This window comes from Lepisma saccharinum, chromosome 14, assembly GCF_977018435.1.
Source record: "Lepisma saccharinum chromosome 14, izLepSacc3.1, whole genome shotgun sequence".
Lineage (NCBI taxonomy): Eukaryota > Metazoa > Arthropoda > Insecta > Zygentoma > Lepismatidae > Lepisma > Lepisma saccharinum.
Window position 1 is genome coordinate 73,544,328 of NC_139242.1, and position 14,416 is coordinate 73,558,743.

The 14,416-nt window shown below is 37.2% G+C and overlaps 2 protein-coding genes across 2 annotated transcripts in view; one reads left to right on the plus strand and one right to left on the minus strand.

Moving 5' to 3' along the window:
- LOC145999023 (guanylate cyclase 32E) overlaps nucleotides 1-14,416 on the minus strand; it is a 511,534-nt gene that overhangs the window by 39,774 nt on the left and 457,344 nt on the right. The window lies entirely within an intron of this gene.
- LOC145998638 (BTB/POZ domain-containing protein 6-like) overlaps nucleotides 12,253-14,416 on the plus strand; it is a 46,017-nt gene continuing 43,853 nt past the window's right edge. Inside the window, exon 1 of the mRNA XM_083135104.1 lies at nucleotides 12,253-12,335. The gene's annotated coding sequence lies outside the window, so the exon portion shown is untranslated. The remainder of the gene's footprint in view (nucleotides 12,336-14,416) is intronic.

Consider the following 14,416-nt stretch of genomic DNA (forward strand, 5'->3'; position numbering starts at 1 on the left):
AGGCGAAGACGGTACCACTGCGCCATCGGGGACACTGAGCCTCATGTGCGACCATTGGACAGTTTTATTGTCGCCACTTATTCGACGGGCCGCATCTGCCACTTGATATCTCAACGGAGTTAAGGCATATCTGCTTTCCATCCCTTGTGGCTGGTTTTAAAATGGGACTACTGATATGTTTTTAATTCAAAACGGTGGGTTGGTATATATTAACTTCCAAGTTATATAATATAATATTATAACTTTAAAGTTTTCAATAGGCTTATTTTTTTCTTCTCTTCAAATTTTGCCGCTCTGGGCAGTGGGACGGTTCATCCCCTCCCCCCCCCCTTCCGCTGGCCCTGTGCTGGAGCGAGCGACAGCTAGAAACTCTTGGTAGTCAATTGTATACGTACATTGTGCTCATAATTTTATAACGCGCATTAAACTCCTAATCCTAAAAAGTGGAGAACTGGAAATAAGTGTATATGAACTGTAGGAAGTTCCTCACTTCCTGCATGGAGGAATCGCCCCTGTATCCAAGCTTGATCAATTACTTGACCCACCCCCCTACCCCATACACAACACATATATCTGGCGACGCCCATACGGACATGTGTTGTTCACTGAGTGTCTGCCTCATCCAGTTATTTTTAACGTGTCAGTCTTTGATAAAAGGAAAAGCTTCAGTAAAGTCGCTGCCCGTTTTATGATTATTGCATTGCAACAGCGTCTTCATTTAAAGAAAAAACAAAATGCATGTGCTTCCGGGAACAAATGCTTATGAATCAAACATATATAGGTTCATTAACTTTTCAAAATTGTCAGATTCCACCTTGTCGTTTGCTAAAAGTCGTTTTCACATCGTGAAAGCACAATGGGCTCTTATGGACAATGCTCTTCTTATGGGAAAATATAGCGCACTGTTGCCAAATACAGAGTATGTTGATTTTCGAACTTATGTGAAGTAAAAAAAAAATACAGTAACATAGATTTTAGGTAGAACACGGATGGTGAGGACGATAATTATTAACTTTATAATCCAGGACGTATTTAGGGGGGGGGTCAGGACCCCCCGAAAGATTTATCAAGTACTAAAATTAAATAATGAAAAATATATTCGTTAACCGTTGTTGTATAATTTCCTCAACTTATTGGAAGACAAGGATTATATTGGGATCATATGGCTTTGAAGGACAGGAAGGACGTATTTGTTGCATAATCGATGATTATTAATTTCCTCTGAACTTTTTTAAATCAGAAACTTACTTTTCTCCAACTACATGTGACATCATTTTTGTTATTCGATAAATATTCAATTATTCATCTATTTGACATTAATTTAATCGTCAGGGCACTTGTTTTTATGTAAATTATGCCGATCTTCACTAAAGGTAAGCTACGTAATGTATATCCGCTGTTATATTTCTATTTTTATAGCTACAGTCTTTTTACCTAATCGTTTAATAATAATATAATAATAATTTATGTATTGTAATTAGTATTAATTTGATTTAATATAATTATTTTAATTTAAACATTATTATTATAATTATTATTATTCCTGAGACACTACGTTCGGATCCCCCCCTTCGAAACATATTTCTAGATACGTGCCTGGTTATAACATATTCTTTTAAAATAATTAAAATGCAAATTTTCATTGAAACAAAATTGTGAACATCTTTTCTATTGAGCTTTAAGCATGCCGTAAAATCGGAGGAATTGTTACGAAAAAATCAACACACCTGTGCAATTGTCATTAGTGATGGTGGTGCTGGGCATTTGTTAAGAATTTTAAAAGTAGCTATGTCTTTAAACAAATAAATTGTCGAATAAAATGTGTGGATTTATTTATTGGCGCAGTGGAAAATGTCGTCTCTGGCCAAATTTTATTTTATAAGTCTACGTAAAAACTCACAGCGACAAAGTTGTAAAGATAATGATTAAATTATTTTTTGTTTTCACTCAAATGGGCCCAGAAGCATTACTTCCCTGTAAATGCAGTTTACAGACGGGCTGACGTGTCTCTCTTGCAGGCCCGTACTCAGAATTTTTTTGAGGGAGGGGCCAGATCCGAAAATGTGTTATATATAAATGTAAAGAGATTTCAAAATAGTTGTACTGTTTATATTAAGTGTTGGATTTTATTATTTAATTCTTTACAAAAAAATCAACTGGCCGATAGGCCTTCCCTCGTCATGACAATCAGCATCACAGTCGTTTACAGACAAAGGCTGTCACATGGCGTACAGCTTAGTGTTAATTGTTAACATCCAATTCTCGGAAGTATTCGAATAGTACTGTGTTCTTCATAGTAACATTTTTTTTAAAAAATCGTTTATTTTCTTATTCATTGATTACTTTTAGTTTATTTTGTATCACATTTCTGACACTTTTGTTTAATCGCGAAGATGAGGGGATGAGTGATGATATGATGAAATTGACGAAGGGGCGGCACACAAAGAACACCTACACCCAGGCTAGGATTCAAACCAGGAACACCTGGCTTCGTAGCGCGATATGCTAACCATTTCGCCACAGAGGCTGGTCTTGTTTTCTCATACCAGGACTACTGAACAGTCCTCCTCCGTGGCCGTGCGGTCTAAGGCGTTGTGCTTTGGGCTCCGACTGCGGGACGTCATGGGTTCGAGTCCGCCTGGGTTCAGCCTCCGGGTTTCGGCTGTGTATAGGGCCGGTGCCAATCCACCATCGTGAGGAAATTGGGAAGCTACAATTGAGTAGCGTAACCCGTTCATAAATATCCTATTACGGCTGGGGGTTCGACGTGCTGACCCCACGTCACCCCATTACCGGTTGAAGACCTCCACACCTCTAGAAAGGATTGTGGGAGGGAGACTGGCAGTCGGGAGGTAGGCAAAGACCCTTACGGGCTGTACAGCCACTGGTTATTATAGGATTACTGAACAACCATGATAATTCTATGCATAAAAAATATATGAATTAAGTAATGATAATGGTATAAGATTGATTACTTTTGCAACCTCAAAGAATTTAATTGTGAAAAGTACCACTTTTAAACATAAAGATATCCATAAATATACCTGGTCTTCTCCAGATGGTAAAACTCATAATCAGATAGATCATATTCTCATTGATAAGAGAAGGCATACTAGTATAATTGACGTTCGTACACATAGAGGTGCTGACTGTGCCAGTGACCATTATTTAGTAATTGCTAAATTAAGAGAAAGACTCTCAGTGATAAATCATAAGCAACAAAATCTAAAAGTTATAAAATTTGATACAGGAAAGTTTACTGATGAAAGAATTAAGAAAGATTACCAAATTAAACTGTCAAATAGATTTGATGTTTTGCAGGATTTAAATGATGATGAAAATATAAATGAAACAGACGTAAATAAGAATTGGGAGCACATACGTAATGCAATAGAATCAGCAGCTAAAGAAAGTATAGGATACCATAAACCGAGAAAAAGTAAGCCATGGTTTGATAATGAATGTCATAATCTAATAGAAATAAGAAATCAGGCTAGACTTAGGTGGTTAAATAACTCTGATGATACAAATCTAAACAATTATAATAGAATAAAGCGAGAAGTTAACCGCACGTTTAGAAGTAAAAAAAGAGATTACTTGAAAAGTAAAATTAACGAAATTGAAACAAACAGCAAAAATAAAAATATCAGAGATTTATATAAAGGTGTAAATGAGTTTAGAAAGGGGTGGCAACCTAAAGTAAACTTGATAAAAGATAAAGACGGTGATTTTCTAGCTGACCCAAGCGATATTCTAAATAGATGGAAGAACTACTTTAATGACCTTTTAAATGTTCATGTAGGAGATAAATCAGAAGTAAATGAAGTCCACACAGCAGAACCTTTAGTTCCAGAACCTAACTTGACTGAAGTTAAAGATGCTATTAAAAGGCTAAAGAATAACAAAGCACCTGGCATTGATTTAATACCAGCTGAGTTAATTAAATATGGTGGAAATTCATTAATATGTCAAATTCATAAATTAATTTGTTTAATATGGAATAAAGAAGAAATCCCTCAACAGTGGAAAGAATCCATAATTATTCCAGTGTTTAAAAAAGGTGATAAAATGAACTGCAATAATTACCGTGGAATTTCTCTACTCTCAACAACATATAAAATATATCTAACATTCTTTTAACAAGACTAACCCCATATGCTAATGAAATTATAGGTGATTATCAATGTGGATTTAAACGTAACAGATCAACTACAGATCAAATTTTTCACATCAGACAGACACTTGAAAAAAAGTGGGAATATAATCAAAATGTCCATCAGCTATTCATTGATTTCAAAAAAGGATATGATTCAGTCAAAAGAGATAAATTATATAATATATTAGTAGAGTTTGGAATACCTAAGAAGCTTGTTAGTATGATAAAAATATGCACCAGTGAAACAGAAAGTAAAATTCGTGGGTATTAATATGTCTGACAAATTTACAATTCATGATGGGTTAAAACAAGGAGATGCATTATCTCCATTGCTCTTTAATTTTGCCTTAGAATATGCTGTAAGGAAGGTAAAAGAAACTAAAGAAGGACTAAAATTAAATGGTGTGACTCAGTTGTTAGCATATGCAGATGATGTAGACTTACTGGGGGATGCTAAAGATGCTAAAGAGATAGGTTTGGAAGTTAACAAACAGAAAACTAAATAAATGCTTACAAGCCGAAACCAAGTGTTAGGTAATAATCAAAATCTAATTATTGATAACAACTTGTTTGAACAAGTTTCCAAATTCAAATACTTAGGAGTAATATTAACAAATGAAAATTATATTAAAGAGGAAATAAAAAGTAGGCTTAATTCAGGAAATGCATGTTACTTCTCTCTTCATAAACTTTTGTCTTCTCGTTTAATATCTAAGAAACTAAAAGTTAAAATATACAAAACAGTAATTTTGCCTGTAGTATTATATGGATGTGAAACTTGGTCCCTTACATTGAAAGAGGAACATAAATTGAGAGTATTTGAAAATAAGATCCTTAGGAAAATATTTGGACCTAAAAGGGATGAGGAGACAGGTGAGTGGAGAAGGTTACATAATTTAGAACTACATAATTTGTATTCATGTCCAGATATTATTAGAATAATTAAATCAAGAAGACTTAGGTGGGCAGGTCATGTGGCACGAATGGGAGAGGAAAGAGGAGTTTACAGGATTCTTGTTGGGAAACCTGATGGTAAGAGACCTGTAGGAAGACCAAGACGAAGATGGAGGGACAATGTTGAGATGGACCTAAGGGAAATCGGTAGGGATGGAAAAGAGTATATAGAACTTGCTCAAGATAGGGAAAGATGGAAGGCCTGTGTTGCTGCAGCCATGAACCTTCGGGTTTAAGATGGCTAGGGAGTTAGTTAGTTATAAAAAATATATATGTACAGGTTACATGATACCATAGGCGTAGCTACGGGGTGTGCCGGGTGTGCCTAGGCACACCCTAATGGGCTGCTTTATCAAAGAGAATTAAAAACAGATATTTCAATAAGAGAGAAAATAATCGGCAGTTTGTAAGAAGTTGAAAATGTCATTACTTGGTACAAACGTGTGCATTATCGCTGATGAAACGAGTGTCTGTAGTTTTTCGATTTTTTTATGTCATTGGACAAATAAGATATTTACCTACTGCATTCTACTCTGTACTACAGCGCTTTTCTTCTATACCTGTCACAAGCTGCACGTGTGAGACAGAGCTTTCTCCAAACTTACCCAAGTTAAAACTAAATTAAGAGCAACTCAGAAGCAGGATAGATTGGAAGCCTGCTCTTGCTATTTGTGGAACAGGAAAAAACTTAGTCTATTGATGTAAATGAAGTTATTGATGAACTGTACCTTTTGACAGACGTCTCTTGTTATAGATGACGTGTATTTTGATGTATTTCTTTGTAACCTGTGTAATTTCTACGCAATTTGATTTTTTCTACTACATATATTCAGAAATTTCCAACACTGTCATTTAGTGAATTTATATTATTTTACAAACATCAGTGCTGTTAAAGAACCAAGTGATTGTGTTGCACAATATGCTATTAAAGAGGTACAAGACCTCATTTTTTTTGTGCACACCCAAATATAAAGTTCTAGCTACGCCTATGCATGATACGTGTTAGCAACGAACATGTCTAAATTGGAGATAAAAATAACGAGACATTTTCGCAACACAACTGCAGTTCGAAAGAGGTCGATACAGGGATCAACCGTCCCGACAAAATCGGGACGTTATCAATGGTTATAAAACTAAAGTTATCAAATATTGCACACTGCAGACTTTTGGAGCCTGCCTCTCTTCTCTACACAACACATTCATTTATGCAAGGAAAAAGTTGAAATATTTAAAAATTTATAGATTCAAATTGAAATATTTCATAGTTCGAGGGGGGCATGGCCCCGTGGCTCCTCCCCTGTGTACGAGCCTGGTCTCATGTGTTGCCAGTTGGCACGTGGCCAACAGTTCAGTAACGTATCAACCCTTTTGCCGGTCTGGTGAAGTGTTGTGTGTCGATATTTCGGTGAATTCTGCAAGCGGTGCATTAAGTGATTAATAGAGTACTAATGTAAGTGTTTGGTCATCGCAAGGGATCGCAGGAAAAAATATAAGGGTGAGATAATTAGAAGTGGCGAGGAAAAAAACTACGTATTTTAAGAACGTTCGAATATTTAAGGAAAAAGAACCATGGACGTAGTAAATCGTTCATTGTTAGTGAACTTTGTAATGTAAGGTATTACTACATTAACACCTTTGATTAACACATTAGATAGATCAATGATACTTTATGAAATAGAGGAATTACGCTTGCATTTCATAAGTTTCCACATGTTTATTTTTAAACCTCTGATTAATAATAATAATAATAATGGAAAACTGACAACTATAACAATATACGCAATGTGTACAGGTTTATTGTGAAAGGAAGAAAGCGCGGTAATCCTGGCCGAGGATAAGAGCTAACGCTCTTTAAATGGCAACACGGGGCGTTATCTGCATAGGAGCCATTGTGCCTTCACAATGTGAAAACAGATTTTTTTTTAGATGAGTTGACAACGAGGAACACACTTGCTTATGCGCAATAAGCCTGACGCCATGGTAACTGGGTTCCTCGTGTTATGACTGTGTTCCCACTGTTGCCAACCACATAACTGATATCTAGATCTTGACAATGGTTCGATTTCCTCGAACGGTTAAATGATGCAGATCTTTCCGTTATCCTTCGGTCGGAGCGGCTGCCGCCATTATTATTATATTAGACAGGATTTACAAGGGGAAAAATCCTCTAAAAAGGACCAAAAAAAAGGGAAAAAAGGACTATAGCTTTTTTGCACTCCACATTAATACGAAATTTAATGTATCCCTTTATATATGAATGGTATATATTGCGCTTTCATTTAAAATAATATTTTAATATGGAGTGCAATAAAATTATAGTCCATTTTTTGGTAATAAATTTCCCTTTTTTGTCCTTTTTAGAGGATGTTTTTCCCCTTGAAAATCCTGTCTAATAATGTCGGCAGCCGCTGTATCCATTTTTATATATGAATGGTATATATTGCGCATTTATTTAAAATATCATTTTTAGTGGAGTGCAAAAATAAACTATAGTCATTTTTCATTTCCTTTTTTTTTAAGGTAAAGTACAGCGAATAATCTTACCATCCGTTTCGATGAAATCTTCCTTGCAACACAGCTTACCGCATTCCATAGCTTCCTGCTACTTGCACCTGTCTTTGCCATTTCACTGACACTCTATACTGTCGTCACTGTCACACAGTTAAGGCAAAACTATTCTAAAAAACTTCACAATCAAAGTCTAAATCTAGCAGATAAGTACACTTTCAACCCAACAGGCGTGCCGCTTACAATGCGTTTGTTGCTGCGTAAGCCCAAATCGCATTGTTTCAACAATAGCGCCAACATACTCCCAACACTCATGGAGGGAAGGGCAGGTAGAAGGCGCTTGTTCTTTCTTTCCTCTAAACTGCACCAAATAGACAATTGTTTACTGTTTTGTTTAGGGAAAAACCGTCGTACAAAATATTTGATATAGGGACCAGGAAGATGTTCTTTTTTTTAAAAAAAAAATAAGGGGGGAAATGAATGTAGGCTGATGTAGTCAATAAAGGGACCAAAAAGGAAAATGTTTTATAAAAGGGAATGTGGGCTGAAAAAAGGAAAAAAAAGGGAAGTCAAAACCATGTAATCTTGTTGGTGGAAGATATCAACACTGTTGTTATTTCTTCCATGGTCCGTGTTGAAAAATAAAAAAGGACTCCCCTTTAAAAGCAGGTCTAATTATTATTATATACAGTTTTGTTATCATGCTACTTCATTTCCACTAATTGCATGCTCTGTGTTAACAACACTTGTAAACTTCGACAAAACAAATTAGTTTGAATTAACAAAACTGTTTCCTTCTGGCTTTCATGGCAGCCAATTGATGAATGAGAGACTCAAAGACAATTTCTTGCAGGACATCAGCATTGGTTGTGAAGGATGCCAAACTACGAAGTCTGCTATTATCCGACGCTGAATTTTTAAGGGTAGTTTTAATAATTTTTGGAACACTTGACCGACCGCTATACACTGGCATTTCATGATTAAATACTCACAAAAATTATCAGAGCATGTCAAGATTTGGAAAAAGCTCGTGTGTATGTGTTAAATGTTTTTCATGAATAAGTTTTAAATAGACATCAGCCGAATTGAATTCATAGTTTGCTTCAGTCAGACCTTTAAACATTTTTGAAAGTGTACACGTTCTTCAATTATCTCATATGCAGTATCGTCTGGACAGGGGTGCCCATACCCCCCAAGGCCTATGAAGCACTCCCCCCAAAAGGTAGAACACCCTCCCCCCTTTATGTCGAATTATTTACTTAAATTATTTTGATCAGACAACATTTGCGGAACAATATAATGCAGACATATTTAAGTAATATATGTTTAATTTACACATGAAATTAAAATTACTAAATAAAGAAAAAGCACGGCTCTTTCATGTTTGCTAACATGAAACTTACAAAACTGCTCAGGTTCACTGCCATTGATAGTGTACCAACCAATCCTTATTCTTAATAGTTTGTCTGCTTGACTAATCTTGTATTAATGCGTGCAGCACGTCTCCCCCGCCCCCTTTCCAAACCGATTCAAAAGGCATAAAGAGCGGTGTTTAATTTCAGCCCCATCGCCGCGATCATCCGCCACAGGCGGGTAGAAAAACTGCAGATAATAAACATAATTAAAAATCATAGCTAAACTATAAAAATTAGTCCCCCCCACAAAAAATTCCCATGACGCAGGCGCGAAAAAACCGAAAAAAGATCTTTTAAATTATCGATAAAACCAAAGAGGGATATGAAGTTCGTGGTTTACGACTGTTCTTCTATCCAGTTCTGCAACTAGTTTGTCAGTTATTTGAACCAAGGAAACTCCTTCCTTCTACCAGCTTTCTTGAAATTTGCGAAAAGAAGGATTTGACCTGTTGTTTCATTTTGCTAATGTCACAAGATTAAGGAACTTTAATAGTCGATGGTCACTTCTGCCCCTTCAGCGCTTCATTTTTGTGAGGCCCCTAGGTCCCTAGACTATAGCCTAGGATAGCCTAATGGCAATCCCTCCCTGTTTATACCGTAAGGACAACTGGGCGATTTTGGTCTATAAACATACAGGCGCAATCGGTGATGGGAGTGGACATGCTTATTTGCTGTCGGCGAAACGAAAAGTCATGTGGCCTTGACCGTGAAATGACTCACGCCACCACTTTCCTCCGCGAGAGGGGAGGGGGGAGATATTAAACTTCACGGGGGAATGTCATAGGCATCAAAATATAATACTAATAAAACTATAATAATATTTTTAAGTTTATCCTTACCTCTGATATGTAATGAAATTAAGTTTAAGTAGGGCATCTGACTACCGTGTGAGAGACGTGGGTTCGATCCACGGCGGGGAGAACCGGGACTTTTTCAACCTGTTCAAACAGCTCCGACGTCCACCCAGCGTCGTATAAAGTGGGTGGGTACCTGGAGGAAACTCTGGGGGGGGGGGTATAGGCGGGAAGGGGGTTGTGCTGATCACATCACCCCCAGCTCGACCGAGATCAAGAAATTGTGGGGCCCTATCCCCACACCCCTATTCGCCTTCATGGCGTGGCGCAAAGCACAGGGGAGCACTTTACTTTATTTACTTATATATATACATTATATATATATATATATTAATAAATTAACTATGATTTTAAGAATAATATGAGAATCAATGAATAATATTGTAGCATGAAATAATTTACATTTACAGTAAAGTAATGCGTCGAGGCTTTATTACAACATACGCGTAAGTATGAATGAAACCATAATACTATTGGATTCACACGATTCATGGTATGAGCATGTCATATATTTACTGTAGAAATAGATATAGATGCATCGTCTCCTTCAGTTGACAGCTTGACACTTTTATTGAAACTTAATCCATCCTATTTCTTAAGTTTATCACCGACCTAAGCCAAGCGTCAGGTTAACCTTGCAGCAGGTTTTATGTATCAATCCGCGCGAGAACTGAGCTCAGAATCTTCCGTGCCAGTCTTTCCTCAACCGCCGAGCTGCTTACATCGGAGACACTGAGAAAATCTACAGTATTGCCAACCGCACAACACATCAAAACCCGCATGCATGTCAAGTGGATTGTATTTTTGCTTCTCTTTGTCTCCTGAAACATAACATTTTAAAAGTACTTTCTGCGCATATATTATTTAATAAATGTGTCATTAATATAAGAGCGAAACAACTTCTAAACATGAGAGCATGTGTGTATATTTCGAGCACGCAAAAATAAAAATAAACAAAGATAAAAGTAAACAACGATAGGCTCCTCTTGAATTTAATGACAAATTATTGTTTTTGGTTTAGAAAGAAATAGATTTATGAAAAACTTGGTTGCTTCGTTCGCAATACATCCGTTACTGTAAGACACACGCACTTCAAGTTGTACCACCAAAAAAGCATGATTTGTTATTGGTGATATATACAATCAGGTGCATTGTCTGTCGCTATTACTCTGGTTTCAATTTATGAATCACTTCACTAAACCAGGATTCAAATCTTGGTCTGTCTATTTGTTGCTGATAATCACCCTTCCCTTTCTTTGCGCGGAACAGTAAATATGCGCCTTCAACAAAGCTTTCATTGCCGCCAGTGGGTGAAACAATAAGCCTCCCCCTTCCCCTCATCGTCGGTTTCTTCAGCCCTGGCGGTGGTTTTGCATGGTGGTATCCTTCCATGGTTTATTCCCCCTTCCCCCACTCACCGAGTTGAAGGACGTCTCGTCCAAATAATAAACATGTTTCTTCTCACTGCGATATATTTTAATACCGCGGAGATTCTTTTGTCGTCAAACAACAAACAATCGTTTCCTCTTGCTAAACTCAAACCGCAAATCATTCAACACCCGTGATACAATTCGTGTGCACATTGACGGCAAATCACCTCACGACCTGTTTTACTTTGATCTTGTTGCCGCAAGGAGGATTATGCATTTAAAACAACTTGCTTGACTTTGAAGAACATTTCCTTTCGGATGAAGCCCAAAATAACATTCGGGTAAAACCGCGCGCTGAACAGGAGATTCAGCCATTCTCGCCGCTCTACAATAAACATAGGGTTAAAATAGTGGGAGGTGCAACACTGGTATCAGCGATTTCACGCGCTCTGCAACGCATTCAGTCTCGCTCGACTCGCTCTAAAGTTTCAATGTCTCTTCAACGCATTACAGATTCGAGTTGGCGAATCTGCGGTTCTAAGTTCGTCTGCACAGTGATTGCAACCAATTAAGTCCATACCTGCTAATCAATGTATTATTTTGTCTGTATATTACAAATTAAATAACTGTTTTCTTGCAAGTATGCAGTTGTGTCGGAATAGAACCCGTCTCAGTGGAACTATATTCTTGCGCGCACGTTTGGATCTACATATGCTAAAACCTGCTGCAAGGTTGACCTGACGCAGGGCTTAGTCATGGTACTGGTTCCCATTTCCCCCCTCGGCCACACCCTGAATTCATCATTTTTGTGAAAGTCCTCTTTTTAAAAGTTTGTTATCTGGTAACCCTAAAAACATAGGACGGGTGCATTGTCGTAGATTTCACGTTTCGTATTAGTTTCTGTTAGATCACCACTTGCAGGGAGAAATGAAGCTATGCCATTTGCAACACTGCTGACATATGAAACTTCAACTAACACATCTCAAAAGTTGTGCCACTGCTCTCCTGGTTGTGACAGTCCTCGGGCAAATGGTGTTATTTGTCTGCACTGAGAAACACCAGTCGGTCAATTGTGCAGGTAAGAAAGGATTTTTACTGTATAACATTGGGAGTTGTCGAGTTCGTTATTTGGAGAGTGATTGGAACTGGAAAAAGTGAGAATACTGTATTGAAATGCATGTTTTGCAGAATGAAGTTAAGCATGTTATGTTGTACGTACAGTCACGGAAACTTCTGGGTTGTAAATGACTCCACTGAAAGTCAATGGCATTATTACATCCCAGAAGTGTCCGTAACTGTACGTTCTTTTTTACGTAACACTCAAGTTTAATCGAAACGACGATCTACGAAATTCACACCCAACGCAATGAAATGCCCTACCTTCCTACTTTCGCTTTGCACATTGACAGATACGTACGTATATGCAGTACGCGGGATGGAGTTGTGTGCGTGCACAGAGAGGTGGACGAAATATTTCTTTGTTTTAATGGTCTCGGCTCTCTCTCTTTCAGGGACGGCGCTACAGGGGGCTAGGGGGAAACCTCTCTGTAGCCCCCTAGATTTTTTTAGTACGGCAGAAGAATTTCGATCGAAAAATTAGAAAAATAGAAGCCAATCATAGGGCATGAGTTTACAAGAACGGACCACTCTCCAATTTCTATAAAATTTCGTCTACTTACTAATTTCGGTGTCTTGATGACGTATCAGTAGTTCATATTTGGCGGTAACTTGTTAAAATAACTAGTAGTAGACTTTTTTACTTAACGGTATTTAGTCCCTTTCATTTTCGAATCACTAGATCTTATAAAGCAACCAATCGACACTGACTGATCACTAATCGACTGTATGAATTGTCACATTTACCTCTGAAGTCTCATTAACCGATTCTGTTGTACAGATCAACCGGAAAATTGAAGCTGCTTATTTATATCCTCATTATATTCTAGAACGATTCGTAAATATTTGCCAGTAGTCCGACTCCTTCTCTTATTCAAGAACGTTCCCTCTCGCGCTTTCCAGAGATTAAAAATTACAACCAACTGCCGTACGTGTGACGCTATCTTTGTTGTGCAGCTTCCAAATGCTGACAAGCCTTTACAAAGTGCTCAAGTTCTCTGCGACAACACCAAAAAAGCAAGAAAAGTTTAGGTGCAATATTATCAACAACAGGATTAAAGAACATTCTCCGTCTTGCCTTGATAAGTATTTCTGTCCTTAAATTATCTTCACATTATTCAAGAAGACAAAAACCTAATTTTAAGTAGTGTAAACTGAAAACAATTCTGGTGGGGGGTCCTCGAACTACCTGATCCCCACCTTGGATACGCGCTATTAACAATAACAGGGTTATAGAACATTCTCTGTCTTGTCTCGATAATTATTTATCTGAAATTATCATCAAGAAGCCAAAAACCTATGTAATTTTATCTAGTGTAAACAGAAAAATATCCTGAAAAAAAGGGGGGGCTCGAACCCCTGATGCCCACCTTGGATACCTGCTATTAATAATAATAGGGTTATAGAACATTCTCAGTCTTGCCTCGATAATTATTTCTCTCCTTAAATTAACGTCATATTATTTTATTTCACACCACAAGAAACAAAAAGTCTCATTTTATCTAGTGTAAACCGAAAACTTTCGGGAGGGGCTCGAGCCCCCTAAGCCCCCCTTTGATACGTGCCTGACCATCATAGTGGCAAAATTTGATTATTTGCAGGAAAATTTGCAGCATTTATGTATAATATATTCTGAAATTAAATTATAATCTTCAATAGTTAATTTCAGTAATTAAAATGTCCAATCGCATAAAATTATTAGTGGAAATATGTTTTTCCTTTATGTGTGGTACCTCATCTCTTCAGAAATATTATTGTAAATGGACAGTATATTTTGGATTATCTTCAACTTTCGTAGTACGTTCTGAATTCCAGTCGTTGAACAACAAAACGAAGGATGTTTCATCCTGGCAGGTAAAATTGTGTCATTAACATGCTTTCTATTCAAGTGTGGTATTGTTCATTTGATGCCTACTTTATTAAGTTAGTTCCGATTTTCTGAAGCACGAAAAACTACAATCTTGCACCGCCTCCTACTGTTGTGATTCAGACAGTTTAACAGTTGGGCTGAAAAGTTCGTAGGCTAACATAGTAAAAAATATT